Source organism: Procambarus clarkii, chromosome 9 (assembly GCF_040958095.1).
Source record: "Procambarus clarkii isolate CNS0578487 chromosome 9, FALCON_Pclarkii_2.0, whole genome shotgun sequence".
NCBI lineage: Eukaryota > Metazoa > Arthropoda > Malacostraca > Decapoda > Cambaridae > Procambarus > Procambarus clarkii.
The window spans coordinates 2694351-2713814 of record NC_091158.1 but is presented as its reverse complement, the minus strand read 5'-3'; positions in this window follow the sequence as shown (position 1 = coordinate 2713814).

Here is a 19464-nt window from a genome sequence, read left to right as displayed (position 1 = left end):
CCCGTGTGAGGCGCCGAGGGTGACAGGTCAAAATTCCCGCCTAAGCTGTGGGGTTTCCTTATAAATTTGAAAAATCTTGTTTACGTTGTCGGGTTTCCTGATAAATTTCCGATTTGGAGTTAAAGAACTCTTATGAGGAAAATAATTTCAGAGATCATAGAAAAGTCAGGGGCAAAGTCCGCTCTCATCCTACCGAGAATAAACTGTACGGTCATAAATATATATTTTAGACTAAGCTTTCAAGTAGAATTTTTACTTACAAACAAGTATATTTCTATATGAGTAACTAAAAATGTAGCTTTACCCGACTACATGAGACGCCATTACCAACCCCAACACGTCACCTGCTCCCCCTCCCCTCCCCCCCCTGCCAGACGCCGCCGCCTAGCCTAGCGTCGTAATATTAGGTCCTCCCCTCCTCATACCCCGCGCTCTATCTGTTACCTTACACCCCCTTCCCTCATCATTCATTCATATTTTCTTACAGTTCTTCATTCATTTTGTTAAGAAAAATAAACAGTAGCAGTAAGTTTGAGTTTTATATCTACTTACAGCTATTTCACGTGTCAACAAAATTATTCGCACACCCTCCGTCACTATGTGATGGAGTGCGAAAAGATACGTGAATTTAGAGACAATTCTATAACCAATGTTCCAGCGATGTGTAAATATTTCATTCAAAATGATCTGCTACTAGAAATTTTAGCCAAATATCCCCAGTTTGCTAACTGTAGGTAGTAACTGAGTGATTGTAACCTATCCACCGCTGCCCACTGGATGGGGGGCGGTGTGCAGGACAAACATATAAATTTTGACACTAGCTCTCCACATATGTCAGTTGCTTAATTTAGAACCTGTACTTGAGGTCGATCTCGAACCCATTGTTGATGTGACGACTTATATTGAATTTTGTAACTAGCTCATCAAGATTGTAACTTGCTTAGCTAAATGAATTGTGGGGTTCAGTCCCTGAGCCTACTATGTGCCTCTGTAACCCTGTCCACTACCGCCCACGGGATGGGTATGGGGTGCATAATAAATTAACTAAACTAACTTTCACCTTACAGTCCATTTAAGACAGAGACCATTTTAAAATCAAATATTGTCAGAGTCCAGTAAAAGATTTAATTTAGTCAGAGACCAGTAAAATTCATCAGAGTCCAGTAAAGACAGAAAATTAATTTATCCATTTTTTATAGAGTCCATTTTTTAAGATCAATTTTCATTAGAGTCCATTTTGAGACCAAAATTCGTCAGAGACTATTCAAGATAAAAAATATGACAGACCATTTTAGACTAAAATATTTACAGAGTGCACTTTGAGACAAAAAAATCGCCAGAGTCCACTAAGACCTGAAATTCGTCAGAGTCCAGTTCATAACCAAAATTAATCACAGTCAAGTTTGAGCCCAAAATATTTCAGAGTTTTACTTACACCTGCGTTCTTAAAGAGTTCTTATTGATGAAATTCAAATATTATCAGAGCCCAGTTGAGACCAAAAAAATTTATACTCCATTTTAGGACCAAAATTTATTAGAGGCCACATTTATAAGGATGGTTTTGCTACTAATAGCCCAATTTTCACCCAGTTTTAAACAGTCATATTTCAGATGTAGTAAATCAAATCAAGTCATTTAGTAAATTCCAGCTCCTGTACCCGCCTTACTCTCCTTTCGTAGATTAATTACTAACAATCCAATCCCCCTGAAATTTAAAACCGCTATATTTCGTACGTAGAAAAATAGATCCGAACTCTTATCAAGTGCTAGCTCCTGTTCCCCGCCTTAGTTTACTATTACAACTTCTTTAGTATTCAATCAATTTCTTCGAGATTTAAAACATAACTATTTCAAACGTAGCAAAATACAATAACTTAGTTAACAAGCTCCAGCTCCGGTCCCCCGCCTTAACCCTCTCTCATATCTTCGTTAATACCTATTCAATTCCCCTGAAATTTTAAACAGCCATATTTCAAACGTAGCAAAATAGATCCAAACAATTACCGAGCTCCAACTTCCGTCCCCCACCTTAGTTCATTTGTACAAGTTCTTTAGTGTCATGCCAATTTTCCTGAAATTTAAAATCTCTGTATTTCAGACATAATAAAATAGATCCAAAAGATTACCGAACTCTAGCTCCTGTCCCCACCTTAGTTCCCTGTCATAGTTTCATTACTAACGGTCCAAACCCCTAAAATTTAAAACCGCTGTATTTCGGATGTAGTAAAATACAATAATTTAGTTACCAAGCTCCAGCTCCTGTTCCCCGCCAAACTTTATTGTTACAACTCTGTCAATAGCCGTTCAATTTTCCCCAAATTTAAAACAGACATACTTCTAAGTAAATAAAGAAAAATAGTGTTACCGAACTCATGGTCTCATCCCCTGCCCAGCTCACTTGTATAAGTTCTTTATTATCAGACCAAATCCCCTGAGATTTAAGATCCCTACATTTCAGACCCTTTAAAATAAATCAACAAGTAAATTACTGAGCTCCAATTCCTGTCCTCCGCCTTAACCCCCTCTCATATCTTCGCTAATAACTAATCAATTTTCCCGAAATTTAAAACAGACATACTTCTGAGTAAATAAAGAAAAATAGTGTTAACGAACTTCAGCTTTTGTCCCCGCCCTTAGTTCCCTCCTGTAAATTCGCTAAATCATCCCACATTCCCTGAGATTTAAGATTGCTATATTTCTAACGTAGTAAAATAAATCAATACATTAAACGGACTTCAACTCTCGTCCTCCGCCTTAGATCAATGTTCATCAAAATTATTTCAGATCAAGACACTCTCCAGTCTATCAAAAGCAAACATCCCATCCTTCAATACCCTTTTTCCCCACAGTTATGTAAATAATCACTAACAAGCTAATATTCACACGGTCAGATCATCGCACCTTCCTTCAATACCTTTTGTTTACTCAACTAAGCAGTAATCACACCCTCAAATCACACCTTACCTTTTCCCTCCCTCACCTCCCCCTACTCCCCCTTCATCTCGCCACTTCCCCATCTTCACACACACCTCCCTCTCTCCCCAGAATTTAAAGAAATTCAGCTCTTATACTCATTATTCATGTTCACTCCATATTTCTGTGTTCTCTGTCATGTTTTCATGTTCATCTCATGTTTTCTGTACAACTTTTTGTACTCAATATTCATGTTCTCAATGTTCTTAGCAAGTTCTTCACAAGTTCAGTGTTCATTCTCATTCATGTTCTATGTGTTCTTTGTCATGTTTTCATGTTCATCACATGTTCTCTGTACAACTTTTATACTCATTATTCATGTTCTCTGTGTTCTTTGTCATGTTCTCCATGTTCTCATTCTTCATATTCTCTGTTTCTTGTCATTATTCATGTTCTCTGCAATTCATATTCCCTGCAAGTTCACTATGTTCATCTCATTCTCGTTCATGTTCTTTGTCACGTTCCCATATGTTCACTGTGTTCATTCTCTTACACGTTTTTTAAATCAAATGTACCAAGACATTCTTTTCTTAACATTCCTTAACTAAAATCATTCACCAATCAACTAAAAAAATGCCACTTTCATCATTTCTTAACTAAACTTATTCGCCAATCAACAGAAAATAGCCATGTTCATCATGTTTTCTTGTGTCATTTAACTTAAATAATACTTTTCTCAACTAAAAAATAGTCATTTTCATTGTTTCTTAACTAAATTATTCGTCAATCAATTGAAAATAGTCAAGTGTAACTTCGTCATCAAAGACACCCTTTGAGACATCAAAGACATTCTTCGAGACATCAAAAACACACTCAAAGACGTCAAAAATGCTATTCATGTCCTCCAAAGTTATTCTCAGAGTCATCAAAATACTACTCATGTCCTCAAAAGTCATTCTCAGAGTCATCAAAAGTTATTCTCTAAGTCGCCTTCGTTATTCAGAGAAGCTTTCTAAGACATCTTCGTTCATCAAGTTATTATCTAAGACATAAAAGTCATTCTCAGAATCATCAAAGTTAATCTCAGTCGTTAAAGTTGTTCTCTAAGACCTCAAAGTCTCTAAGTCACCTTCGTGCATAAAAGCAATTCTCTAACTCATCTTCGTTCATCAAAGTTATTCTCTAACTCATCAAAGAAACTTTCTAACGCACCTTCGTTCATCAATGTTGTTCTCTAAGACATCTTCAGGCATTATATAACACTCCAAAATGTAACTAGTTGAGCTTTTCATATCAAACTTTCACTTCTGTTAAAATATATTTTCTTAGCCACTTTACCTTAAAACTTTACCTTAACCTTACCTTAAAACTTTACCTTAAAACCCTACCTAACCTATCCTCTCCCCCTAATGTAACTTACCTATCTTGAGGTTATCTTGAGATGATTTCGGGGCTTAGTGTCCCCGCAGTCCGGTTCTCGACCAGGTCTCCACCACCAGGAAGCAGCCTGTAGCAGCTGTCTAACTCCCAGGTACCTATTTACTGCTAGGTAACAGGGACATCAGGGTGAAAGAAACATTTTGCCCATTTGTCTCCGCCTCCACCGGGGATTGAACCCGGAACCTCAGGACTACGAATCCGAAGCGCTGTCCACCCAGCTGTCAGGCACCCGTGGACTGCGCCTGACGTGTACCTAACCTAACTTAACTTACCTAATCTAACTAAACTAAACTTACCTAACCTAACCCAACCTATCCTAACTTAACCTGTCCAAACTTTCCTAACCTAATCTAACTTAACTTGCATAACCTAACCTATCCTAACTTACCTAACTTTACCTACCCTAACCTATCCTAACTTAACTAACTTAACCTAACTTAACCTAACTGTGGGCGTAGGTGGTCAATATGTGGGCGTAAGTGGTCAATATGTGGGTGTAGGTGGTCAATATGTGGGGTGTAGGTGGTCAATATGTGGGTGTAGGTGGTCAATATGGGGGGTGTAGGTGGTCAATATGTGGGGTGTAGGTGGTCAATATGTGGGTGTAGGTGGTCAATATGTGAGTGTAGGTGGTCAATATGTGGGTGTAGGTGGTCAATATGGGGGGTGTAGGTGGTCAATATGTGGGGGTGTAGGTGGTCAATATGTGGGTGTAGGTGGTCAATATGTGGGCGTAAGTGGTCAATATGTGGGCGTAAGTGGTCAATATGTGGGGTGTAAGTGGTCAATATGTGGGGTGTAAGTGGTCAATATGTGGGCGTAAGTGGTCAATATGTGGGCGTAAGTGGTCAATATGTGGGCGTAAGTGGTCAATATGTGGGGTGTAGGTGGTCAATATGTGGGCGTAAGTGGTCAATATGTGGGGTGTAGGTGGTCAATATGTGAGTGTAGGTGGTCAATATGTGAGTGTAGATGGTCAATATGTGAGTGTAGGTGGTCAATATGTGGGTGTAGGTGGTCAATATGTGAGTGTAGGTGGTCAATATGTGGGTGTAGGTGATCAATATGTGAGTGTAGGTGGTCAATATGTGGGTGTAGGTGATCAATATGTGAGTGTAGGTGGTCAATATGTGGGTGTAGGTGGTCAATATGTGGGTGTAGGTGGTCAATATGTGAGTGTAGGTGGTCAATATGTGTGTGTAGATGGTCAATATGTGGGTGTAGGTGGTCAATATGTGAGTGTAGGTGGTCAATATGTGAGTGTAGATGGTCAATATGTGGGTGTAGGTGGTCAATATGTGGGTGTAGGTGGTCAATATGTGAGTGTAGGTGGTCAATATGTGGGTGTAGGTGATCATTATGTGAGTATAGGTGGTCAATATGTGAGTGTAGGTGGTCAATATGTGGGTGTAGGTGATCAATATGTGAGTATAGGTGGTCAATATGTGAGTGTAGGTGGTCAATATGTGGGTGTAGGTGGTCAATATGGGGGTGTAGGTGGTCAATATGTGGGTGTAGGTGGTCAATATGTGGGTGTAGGTGGTCAATATGTGAGTGTAGGTGGTCAATATGTGGGTGTAGGTGATCAATATGTGAGTGCCAGTGGTGGCCATGTGTGAGTGGCTGGGTATGGAGTGCCAGCGAGGACTGGGTGCCAGAGTACCAGTGCCACACACGCCCAGTTCCGGTGTGGAGATAGCCAGCCTGCCACCCTGCGACCGTGGTAGACATTGATATGGGTGTTTCATTAGCAGTGACAAAGAGAATACTTAAACAAATATCTAATGAAGATCTCACCGACCTAACAAATTCACAAAGACCTGAAAGTTGTAGTATTAAATATTATGATAGATATCGTGAGGAGACATTCACATATGGGACTAATAGAACAAGAACCCGGCAATGTGATGTTATAGTGGCCAGAATACGCCTGGGATATAGACGTATCTGGCAGCTTTCTCAAAACCCAAATGTCGAGTACACAATGTGTCAACTTTGTGAAAGAGAAAACTTGCACTCTCTTGAACATTATATTGTAGAATGTCCCATACTGACTGACTTTCGCCCTCCTGGGCTAAGGTATGCTGAACTGTGTAGTTACTATATGAGTACTGGAACACTTGATGATATATTGGACTTGTACCCAAGATTGACCATGTAATTGTAACACCCATGATCCCCCCCCTCCCCCCTAGAGTTCACACCCAGGGAAGCCTTCTCCAAGAGGTCAGCCCAGATGACCTCCGGTTTATCTTGTATATTGATTAAAAATTCCTGGGTTAGTCTTAGTCAGCATAGTTTCAAGTATGTAATATTTCATGCAAGGAAATTAGACTCCAGATTCTTATGTGTAAACATCCCTGGATCTCCCCCTTTTGGCCAGGTCAGAGGTCAGTCACATGTAATTAATAACTCCTCTCTTGAAGAGTGTATGGTGAATGTCAAACAAGCTTTTTGAAATATTTCTTGAGTGTTTGTACACTTTTGGTGGGTAGCAACAGCAGATCTCCCCCTCCCCCTGTGGGGGGTTGTATATAGAGGGCCTGTAGGAACATAGAAAGAGGCAGAGTGCGGTACACCGGGATCGAGAGCGGGGCTGTGAAGAACATCTCAGCCAGGGAGAGACAGATAGCGTAAGGTAATGTGTGTGATCTCTGAGGTTTTGTTCCATGTCCAAATTTCTTAACCTTTTGCCAGTGTTAGAGTAGCATTTATAAGTGGTGATTGACATAATTTTGGTCTCAATAAACTCGTTAAATTTCCCGTCTGTGTCAAATGTTGAATCCTCTTAGCCTTTTGGATATAGTGGCTGACAACCGTTTTCAAAATTAATGACAGTCATAGAAGTACTCTCCAAGTCAAGCAATGTTTCTTGCCTCGTTGCTTGATATAGTTTCAATGGTTAAAGGCAGATGGTGGCAGCGTATTTCATCCTGTGTTAGCATCTCCTTGTTGGCAGTGTACTTTGTAGTCCCGGTGTAATCATCATATGTCAGCCCATAAGTGTTACCAAGTGCAACCAATGGGGAAGTGTTACTCAGGATAGTTTAGTGTTCCATTATAGTGGTGTTCCATCAGTATAGTGGTACACATTAGGGTGGTGTTACAATTAGAGCGGTGTTACATAATGTATCAATTATACAATGTATATATATGATGTAACTATGTAACCTGAGCTTGTAAAAGCACCTTCATCACCTTCAGTGATTAAGTGCTTAATAACACACTAGTTTCAGCTATCTATCAGCTATCTTACCCTCTCAGAGAAGGAAAGACAAATGTATGTGTTTGTATATGTGTGTGTGTATATATGTATGTATATATATATATATATATATATATATATATATATATATCCGTATAAATATGTATGTGTGTATAATGTAATGTACGATGACGTTCAGCGTACATATGATGTACGCTGTACGTTGATGTCACAAAAAATAATATGCCAACCAGGACCCTAAAAGCCGCTATTACCCAACAAGAAGGAAGACAGGAATTGAATTCATTAACAACTTTGAGAAGCAATGGAAAAATTAGCACAAACAAAAGGTCCAGATAATACACATTGCAAAAAGAAGCCCAGACCCCATTATCCTGGACAACCATCTGATCCAATATGCGGAGGTAGGCAGAATACTGGGACTTATGATCAATAGAACAGGGATACAAATTCATGTAAGGGACCGACTAAACAAAGCCAATGCGGCCATAGGAAAACTGAGATGATTCCGAAGCCTCAGTACAAACATTCAGATCCACCTATATAAGGCTCTAGTTCGGCCGCATCTAGAGTATCCCCCAGTACCACTACACATCATAAAGAAAACTAACATGCAGAAACTGCAAGCAGTACAAAATAAGGCGCTAAGGAGAGCAGCAAAACACCGTCCACCATATGATCAGATAATCCAGGAGCTCCATGAACTCCTGAACATACAGCTACTAAACATCAGACTGCAGCACCAAGCCATCAGGGTGTGGAACACCATCGAAATGTTAGAAGACCCAATGTTAGAAAGATTACCTGGTTGATACCTGGTTGATGGGGTTCTGGGAGTTCTTCTACTCCCCAAGCCCGGCCCAAGACCAGGCTTGACTTGTGAGAGTTTGGTCCACTAGGCTTTTGCTTGGAGCGGCCCGCAGGCCCACATACCTACCACAGCCCGGTTGGTCCGGCACTCCTTGGAGGAATAAATCTAGTTTCCTCTTGAAGATGTCCACGGTTGTTCCGGCAATATTTCTTATGCTTGCTGGGAGGACGTTGAACAACCGCGAACCTCTGATGTTTATACAGTGTTTTCTGATTGTGCCTATGGCACCTCTGCTCTTCACTGGTTCTATTCTGCATTTTCTTCCATATCGTTCACTCCAGTACGTTTTTTTTTACTGTGTAAATTTGGTACTTGGCCCTCCAGTATCTTCCAGGTGTATATTATTTGATATCTCTCTCGTCTTCTTTCTAGTGAGTACATTTGGAGGGCTTTGAGACGATCCCAATAATTTAGGTGCTTTATTGCGTCTATGCGTGCCGTATATGTTCTCTGTATTCCCTCTATTTCAGCAATCTCTCCTGCTCTGAAGGGGGAAGTGAGTACTGAGCAGTACTCAAGACGGGACAACACAAGTGACTTGAAGAGTACAACCATTGTGATGGGATCCCTGGAATTGAAAGTTCTCGTAATCCATCCTATCATTTGCTCCAAGATGAGACGCCCCGCTCCCACAGCTGGTGGCCCAAGAGCCGCGATTTACTAGATGAAAAGCCCGCCCCACAGTACATAATTCCCAGATGAAATGCTGACCAGAAATCCCGCCCCGCAATACTTGAAAAAACTGCATATATATATATATATATATATATATATATATATATATATATATATATATATATATATATATATATATATATATATATATATATATATATATTTTGTTTTTGTTGAGATATATACAAGAGTTGTTACATTCTTGTACAGCCACTAGTACGCGTAGCGTTTCGGAAAGGTCCCTGGAATACGATCCCCTGCCGCGAAGAATCGTTTTTTCATCCAAGTACACATTTTACTGTTGCGTTAAACAGACAGAAGCTACAGTTAAGGAATTGAGCCCAGTAAATCCTCCCCGGCCAGGATACGAACCCATGACATAGCGCTCGCGGAACGCCAGGCGAGTGTCTTACCACTATACCATGGAGACTGTTATATATATATATTTATATATATATATATATATGCGAACAAGCCTGAATGGTCCCCAGGACAATATGCAACTGAAAACTCACACCCCAGAAGTGACTCGAACCCATACTCCCAGGAGCCACGCAACTGGTATGTACAAGACGCCTTAATCCACTTGACCATCACGACCGGACAATAATGAGGTGATAGCCGAGGCTATTTGAACCACCCCACCGCCGGCACTCGGATAGTAATCTTGGGCATAGCATTTTACCAAATCACCTCATTCTTTGGGGCACACGTGAGGAACACAAATGCGAACAAGCCTGAATATTGTCCTGGGGACCATTCAGGCTTGTTCGCATTTGTGTTCCTCACGTGTGCCCCAAAGAATGAGGTGATTTGGTAAAATGCTATGCCCAAGATTACTATCCGAGTGCCGGCGGTGGGGTGGTTCAAATAGCCTCGGCTATCACCTCATTATTGTCCGGTCGTGATGGTCAAGTGGATTAAGGCGTCTTGTACATACCAGTTGCGTGGCTCCTGGGAGTATGGGTTCGAGTCACTTCTGGGGTGTGAGTTTTCAGTTATATATATATATATATATATATATATATATATATTATATATATATATATATATATATATATATATATATATATATATATATATATATATATAATAAAATAAAGAGCCTTAAACAGAACAACATGTGTGGAAGCATCGGAGTGTGTATATATGAATGCTACACAGTATTCATGTATAGACATCCATATATGGTGAAACACATGTGAAGAACCTCTCACACACTCACAGCTCCCTGACAAGAGGGAGCCAGCTTAGCTTAGCTGCCAACACCCACACATGGTGTCAGCAAGGCGGACAGCCCGCCTGCTTTCATACCTCTCACTGTATTTCCCACTTCTATACTTCCCTTCACCTATGCCTCTCCCTCCTCTTTACTCCTCCCCCCTCCTCAAAAGAAAGGGGGGATGGAGCACCATGGGTGGAGGGACGGAGCACCAGGGGTGGGTGACGGAGCACCAGGGGTGGGTGACGGAGCACCAGAGGTGGGGGTACGGAGCACCATGGGTGGGGGGATGGAGCACCATGGGTGGAGGGACGGAGCACCAGGGGTGGGTGACGGAGCACCAGGGGTGGGTGACGGAGCACCAGAGGTGGGGGTACGGAGCACCATGGGTGGGGGGACGGAGCACCAGGGGTGGGTGACGGAGCACCAGGGGTGGGTGACGGAGCACCAGAGGTGGGGGTACGGAGCACCATGGGTGGGGGGACGGAGCACCAGGGGTGGGTGACGGAGCACCAGGGGTGGGTGACGGAGCACCATGAGTGGGGGGACGGAGCACCAGGGGTGGATGACAGAGCACCAGGGGTGGAGGACGGAGCACCAGGGGTGGGTGACGGAGCACCAGGGGTGGGTGACGGAGCACCAGGGGTGGGTGACGGAGCACCAGGGGTGGGTGACGGAGCACCAGGGGTGGGTGACGGAGCACCAGGGGTGGGTGACGGAGCACCAGGGGTGGGTGACGGAGCACCAGGGGTGGGTGACGGAGCACCAGGGGTGGGTGACGGAGCACCAGAGGTGGGGGTACGGAGCACCAGGGGTGGGTGACGGAGCACCATGAGTGGGGGGACGGAGCACCAGGGGTGGTTGACAGAGCACCAGGGGTGGAGGACGGAGCACCAGGGGTGGGTGACGGAGCACCAGGGGTGGGTGACGGAGCACCAGGGGTGGGTGACGGAGCACCAGGGGTGGGTGACGGAGCACCAGGGGTGGATGACAGAGCACCAGGGGTGGAGGACGGAGCACCAGGGGTGGGTGACGGAGCACCAGGGGTGGGTGACGGAGCACCAGGGGTGGGTGACGGAGCACCAGGGGTGGGTGACGGAGCACCAGGGGTGGGGGACGGAGCACCAGGGGTGGGTGACGGAGCACCAGGGGTGGGTGACGGAGCACCAGGGGTGGGTGACGGAGCACCAGGGGTGGGTGACGGAGCACCAGGGGTGGGTGACGGAGCACCAGGGGTGGGGGACGGAGCACTAGGGGTGGGTGACGGAGCACCAGGGGTGGGGGACGGAGCACCAGGGGTGGGGGACGGAGCACCAGGGGTGGGTGACGGAGCACCAGGGGTGGGTGACGGAGCACCAGGGGTGGGTGACGGAGCACCAGGGGTGGGTGACGGAGCACCATGGGTGGAGGGACGGAGCACCAGGGGTGGGTGACGGAGCACCAGGGGTGGGTGACGGAGCACCAGGGGTGGGTGACGGAGTACCAGGGGTGGGTGACGGAGCACCAGGGGTGGGTGACGGAGCACCAGGGGTGGGTGACGGAGCACCAGGGGTGGGTGACGGAGCACCAGGGGTGGGGGACGGAGCCTCCACTGAGCCTGGCCTCCGTCACTGCCAATATATAACCATCAAGCCGACCAGCGCTCACAAACGTCTTCATTATGACTGATTAAGACGTGTGTGGCCACACACACAAGGGCGCCATATTTGGGCGGTCCTATCCATCACCCAGGACAGGCTCCTAGCCCTTACCCGCGCTGCCTAGCCACGCTACGCTCCTCCAAAAGCATATTTATTATTATTATTATTTTCTACCACAGACGTGGCCATACATTTACAATGCTAACCGTTAAGATTCCTAGACCGGAACACTAATGGTGCAGTGATCTGCACTGATTCAAAACTTGCAGTCTCCGTGGTGTAGTGGTAAGACACTCGCCTGGCGTTCCGCGAGCGCTATGTCATGGGTTCGTATCCTGGCCGGGGAGGATTTACTGGGCGCAATTCCTTAACTGTAGCCTCTGTTTAACGCAACAGTAAAATGTGTACTTGGATGAAAAAACGATTCTTCGCGGCAGGGGATCGTATTCCAGGGACCATAGGATTAAGGACTTGCCCGAAACGCTACGCGTACTAGTGGCTGTACAAGAATGTAACAACTCTTGTATATATCTCAAAAAAAAAAAAAAAAAAAAAAAAACAGCACTTCAAAGCCTAAGTAAACATCGGACAGAAAATCTTGCGATAGTCACCGAAAATAAGAGAGCTGTGAGAGTACTAACCAATCAGGGGAGAGTCATCAAGTTTCTGTGGATCCCCTCCCATGTTGGAATATGTGGGAATGAACGAGCAGATGTGCTGGCTGCTGAAGGCGCTGAAGGAGACCATATTGAATACTTCATACCCAAGACTCTACTACAAATTAGAGGTATTGTCAGGCAACATCACCGTGACAAGGTAACTGAGGAAAGGAGGATAGAAGCACAAACCAGTGAATCTGTACGATGGTACAACATGGTTGCAGCTGGCAATCCCAGTCATTATGGCCGAAGAGGAGGACGACGAGGGAGAGAATCAGTAATAGCTAGAATCCGTCTTGGATACAAATATCCATGGAGATATGGAATGGAAACAACAGTTGAGCAGCGGAGTTGCAGAATCAGTGATGAGAGTGACGGACACCGCCTTGACCACTATCTACGTGACTGAACATCTTATCTTGAGGTTATTTTGAGGTGATTTCGGGGCTTAACGTCCCCGCGGCCCGGTCCTCAACCAGGCCCCTTTTTTGTTACACATCCCCAGGAAGCAACCCGTAGCAGCTAACTCCCTGGTACCTATTTACTGCTAGGTAACAAGGGCATCAGGGTGAAAGAAACTCTGCCCAATTGTATCCGTCGCCACCGGGGATGAAAAACCCGGAACCTCAGGACAACGACTCTGAAGCGCTGTCTACTCAGCTGTCAGGAGCCATACCTATCAGAGTCATCTGAGAGACATTATAAATATGTGTAGAATAATAAACCCCACATTGTTTGAGTTAGGAAAACACTATTTGTCAAATATTGATACTGTTCTTAAAAGATTCCCCCATTTTGCACCCGCAAGATAACGTAAGCTTTTAAGGGTTGACAGATGTTAATCTTCTGGTTTGAGGAGCTGTTCACTTGAGACAGCTAAGCAAGTCCCAGCTGTGTCTGGGTACAAGTGAGAGGATGAACAACCAGTGGGTTTTCTTCCTATTGGGGAGTGTTGTACATGCTGCTATGGCGGTATGTCCACTCACAGGATGAGTGGCGCTGCCCAATACTGTCACTATGGCGGTGTGTCCACTCACAGGATGAGTGGCGCTGCCCAATACTGTCACTATGGCGGTGTGTCCACTCACAAGATGAGTGGCGCTGCCCAATACTGTCACTATGGCGGTGTGTCCACTCACAAGATGAGTGGCGCTGCCCAATACTGTCACTATGGCGGTGTGTCCACTCACAAGATGAGTGGCGCTGCCTAATACTGTCACTATGGCGGTGTGTCCACTCACAGGATGAGTGCCGCTGCCCAATACTGTCACTATGGCGGTGCGTCCACTCACAGAATGAGTGACGCTGCCCAATACTGTCACTATGGCGGTGCGTCCACTCACAGGATGAGTGACGCTGCTCAATACTGTCACTCTGGCGGTGTGTCCACTCACAGGATGAGTGGCGCTGCCCAATACTGTCACTATGGCGGTGTGTCCACTCACAGGATGAGTGGCGCTGCCCAATACTGTCACTCTGGCGGTGTGTCCACTCACAGGATGAGTGGCGCTGCCCAATACTGTCACTATGGCGGTGTGTCCACTCACAGGATGAGTGCCGCTGCCAAATACTGTCACTATGGCGGTGTGTCCACTCACAGGATGAGTGGCGCTGCCCAATACTGTCACTATGGCGGTGTGTCCACTCACAGAATGAGTGACGCTGCCCAATACTGTCACTATGGCGATGTGTCCACTCACAGAATGAGTGACGCTGCCCAATACTGTCACTATGGCGGTGTGTCCACTCACAGAATGAGTGGTGCTGCCCAATACTGTCACTATGGCGGTGTGTCCACTCACAGAATGAGTGACGCTGCCCAATACTGTCACTATGGCGGTGTGTCCACTCACAGGATGAGTGACGCTGCCCAATACTGTCACTATGGCGGTGTGTCCACTCACAGGATGAGTGGCGCTGCCCAATACTGTCACTATGGCGGTGTGTCCACTCACAGGATGAGTGGCGCTGCCCAATACACTCATGTCGTAAAACCGACACCATTTACTAACATTTAATACAATAGGCAGATAATATTGCTGCTGTTTTGTTCAAACAAATTAACTCAAAGAAAACGAAGCTAAAGTGGAAATTTACTCGAAAGAAAATGGAGATATCATTGCCAGATGTCGCCTTTCAATTCACCAGCTATAATAATGGGAATTATGTTTAATACGTCAGTCTCTGGACTGTAAACATCATAAAAGCATTTCCCCTTGAACCAAATTAATTATCAGTACTAAAACAGATTAAATGTGGGCCCACCTTCCCCTTCCTGATAACACGCATCTGGAGAACAAGGGATGTGTGAGTGGGAGGGGAGGCTGACGCCATAAATAATGTACCATAGCAAGTCTCGTATGGAGCAGGACAAGCGCCACAATTATTACTCTTCGACACAGTGTCACGGGTCCGATAACGTCCCGTCGTCAACACGAACTTCATCAACTATAAAGGTAAGTGTTCGATTCCTGTTCTCCTCACGTGCCCCCACGACCAGTCACGTGCCCCCACGACCAGTCACGTGCCCCCACGACCAGTCACGTGCCACTACGACCAGTCACGTGCCACTACGACCAGTCACGTGCCCCCACGACCAGTCACGCGCCACTACGACCAGTCACCTGCCCCCACGACCAGTCACGTGCCACTACGACCAGTCACCTGCCCCCACGACCAGTCACGTGCCCCCCACGACCAGTCACGTGCCCCCACGACCAATCTCGTGTCAATTAATATCCTGAGCGATAGTGTGGGGCAAGGGTGGGCTGCTCCTGCACCCACCACCACACACCACAGCTGCAGCGCTCAACCTCCTCCCCAACACCGGGGCGCTCAACCACCTCTCCAACACCGGGGCGCTCAACCACCTCCCCAACACCGGGGCGCTCAACCACCTCCCCAACACCGGGGCGCTCAACCTCCTCCCCAACACCGGGGCGCTCAACCACCTCTCCAACACCGGGGCGCTCAACCTCCTCCCCAACACCGAGGCGCTCAACCTCCTCCCCAACACCGGGGCGCTCAACCATCTCCCCAACACCGGGGCGATGAGTAGTCAACAGGTGGAATGCATTAGGCAGTGATGTGGTGGAGGCTGACTCCATACACAGTTTCAAGTGTAGATATGATAGAGCCCAGTAGGCTTAGGAACCTGTACACCTGTTGATTGAAAGTTGAGAGGTGGGACCAAAGAGCCAGAGCTCAACCCCCGCAAGCACATGTAGGTGAGTACAACTAGATGAGTACACACCATACCACCCAGCCACCGGCCCCTCACAGCCAGCTTGATACGTAGTCATGTGGACTGGGGTTCGATTCCCGGGGATGGCAGAAACAAATGGGCAGTGTTTCTTTCACCCTGATGTTCCTGTTACCTAGCAGTAAATAGGTACCTGGGAGTTAGACAGCTGTTACGGCTGCTTCCTGGGGGTGTGGGGGTGTGGGTGTGAAAAAATATATAGTTAGTAGTTAGTAACAGTTGATTGATTGACAGTTGAGAGGCGGGCCGAAAGAGCAGAGCTCAACCCCCGCAAGCACAACTAGGTGAATACACACACGCAGAGTTACTGTGAGGGGTGAGACCTGAGACAGGCGTGATGTCACCAGCGGAGTCCCACCGGGTTCTGTACTCGGACCCATCTTGTTTCTAATACTGTATACGCGAATGATCTTCCAGAGGGTATAGACTATAGACTCACTCCTCTCAATGTGTGCTACTGATGCTAAAATTGTGAGAAGGATTAAGACAGAGAAGGACAGCATGAGGCTTCAAGATGACCTGGACAAACTGAAGGAATGGTCCAACAAATGGCTACTAGAGTTAACTCGAGCAATTTTTTTAATTATCACTGGAAAGCGGCAAGCCATTACGACTTTATAGCATTTGGAAGGGGTAAGGATAAGGATTTGGGATTGGACGGTGGGAAGGAATGGTGCCCAACCTTTGGACGGTTGGGGGACTGAACGCCGACCTGCATGAAGCGAGACTGTCGCTCTACCGTCCAGTCAAAGTGGTTGGGTTTAATTCGAGCAAGTGCAAAGTGATGAAGATAGGTGTAGGGAGCAGGAGGCCAAATACAAGGTACCAGCTGGGAAAGGATATCCTTCAGGAGTCAGTAAGGGAGAAAGATCTGGGTGTTGATCTCACACCAGACCTGTCCCCTGAAGCCTACATCAAAAGCATAACATCAGCGCCGTATGCAAGGCTGTTGAACATAAGAACTGCCTTCAGAAACTTAGGTAAGGAATCATCCAGAACCTTGTATACCACATATATCAGACCAATACTGGAATATGCGGCTGCAGCCTGGAGTCCTCATCTAGTCAAACACAAAACGATGTTAGAAAACTTTCAGAGGTATGCCATGAAGCATACATCTGAGCTAAGGGGTTTGAGCTATGAGGAAAGATTATTGGAACTAAACCTCACGACACTAGAAGGCAGAGTTAGGGGAGACATGATGACTACCTATAAAATTCTCAAAGGAATTAATAGGGTTGATAAAGATAAATTGTTTAACACGGGTGGTACGCGAACAAGGGGGCACAGGTGGAAACTGAGTACCCAAATGAACCACAGAGACATTAGAAAGAACTTTTTCAATGTCTGAGTAGTTAACAGATGGAATGCATTAGGAAGGTGTGGTGGAGGCTGACTCCATACACAGTTTCAAATGTAGATGTGATTGAGCCCAATAGGCTCAGGAACCTGTACACCAGTTGATAGACAGTTGAGAGGCGGGACCAAAGAGCCAGAGCTCAACCCCCGCAAGCGCAACTAGGTGAGTACACAGACACTGTTTAAGAAACAAGACACTTACACTCAGGAATTCAAGGAATCGGCCGCCCCTTTCCGGATAAACAAACATACCAGCCCATGATAAACACCACCCGGTCAGATTAACCGGCTTGGATAAATAAACCATTATATTCACAGACCTGACGCACATAAACTGACCTTTCTCATCTATGGACCTCACAATTATGCAATGAAGATAAGCCCCTGGAAACCTAACACTTCTCTTCTACTAATGTTGTGAATGTAATTCATTCATTTTCACATTCATTCTTCTTATGATTGAGTAGTCCACATATCCTCAGTAGGCTATATATGATCATGTATTACTGATTATATTATTACTGGACATTTATAATTGACCAGCCATAATTGTTCGGTGCCCCACAGGTCAGAACACTGGCAGGGGACACACAAAACACAAGGGTGGCAAACCTACTCTACCAGTCTATTCTAGACATAGACGCGTCATTGGCCCACAAGACACCCCAGTGTCCTAAGACAGCTTAATCACAGCCCAGACACTAACGGTGTTCATGATACATCTTATTATCCGGAGATCAACTGCCCTTCTCAAGTGTCTGGCCAATACCACAGTTAGTCAGACACATCATCACAAGTATTCAACTCGCGAGGTTTACAATGTCCACACACTGAGCCCGTCGCCCCAGGGGAGGACCAGGTCTTGGCTGGGTTTAATTTTCAGCAGAGAAAACAAAGATACTAAATCGACGGCCACCCCGGCGGGGAGGTGGGCCAGATCTCCGCTTCATTTAGTAAACAGATTCAAATACCATAGTCTTGAAGCTCCACTGTATGGTCATGATATAGTCAGATTCCTCGTCAGTGTAGGATCCTCTGTCCTGTGCGACAGTGAATACCAGCATTATCCTCACTCTAATAAGACCTAATTGAATTCCTCAGATTAGGCAAATTGTAATTATTTTGTTTTTGTAAATTAACATGTTAATTATAATTTGTCAGTATGAAGTCTCAGAGTTCTCAAGGCTATGGTAGCCTATCGCTCAAGGCTGTGGTAGCCTATCACTCAAGGCTGTGGTAGCCTATCACTCAAGGCTGTGGTAGCCTATCACTCAAGGCTGTGGTAGCCTATCACTCAAGGCTGTGGTAGCCTATCACTCAAGGCTGTGGTAGCCTATCACTCAAGGCTACAATGCAAATGTTGAGATTGTTAACATGATGGACTCGGCAAACCCTTCGGTTACATTTCTTTTTATCCCGAGGATCAACGTCCCAGCGGCTCGGTCTCCTGGTTCGTGGTCTGGTCAGTCAGGCTGTTAGATGCAGCTGCTCGCAGCCTGACATATGAATCACAGCCTGGTTGATCAGATATCCTCTGAAGATGTATACCAAGTTCTCTTTTGAACACCATGAGAGGTCGGCTAGTTAAGCCCCTTATGTTTAGTGAGATATTGTTGACCTTCGGTCCATATTTATGTTAATAGATTCCTCTCTCAGAGTACTTGTTGTACCTCTGCTCTTCAACGGGTGAATTCTGCACATCCTGCCATGCCTTCTAGTCTCATGTTGTGTTATTTCCGTTTGCAGATTCGGAACCAGTGTCTTTAATATTTCCCAAATGTAACTTATTATGTATCTCACCTGCAATCTAGGGAATACAGGTACAAATATTTTAGGCGGCCACAATAATATAATGTTATATTTTGATGGCTTCTGGCAAAAAAGATCTTTGTGGATTCTGGCAGAATAAATCTGACCTGATCTTCAGGTCAGTAATTTCCTCAGTTTTGAATGGGGCTGTTAGTGTGCAGGAATATTCCACTCGTGAGAGCACTAGCGCCATGAGAATCATCATTGGTGTAGCATCTAATGTTTGAAAGGTTCTTGTTCTCCAACCTGCCACTTTTCTTGGAGTTGTGATGGCTACTTTATTATGTTCTTTAAAGGTAAGATCTACCGACATGTTTACTCCCAAACCTTGTGTATTACGTTTTCGCTCAATAGCGGGATCTTAATGCATTTTATATGTGAGTTTCCG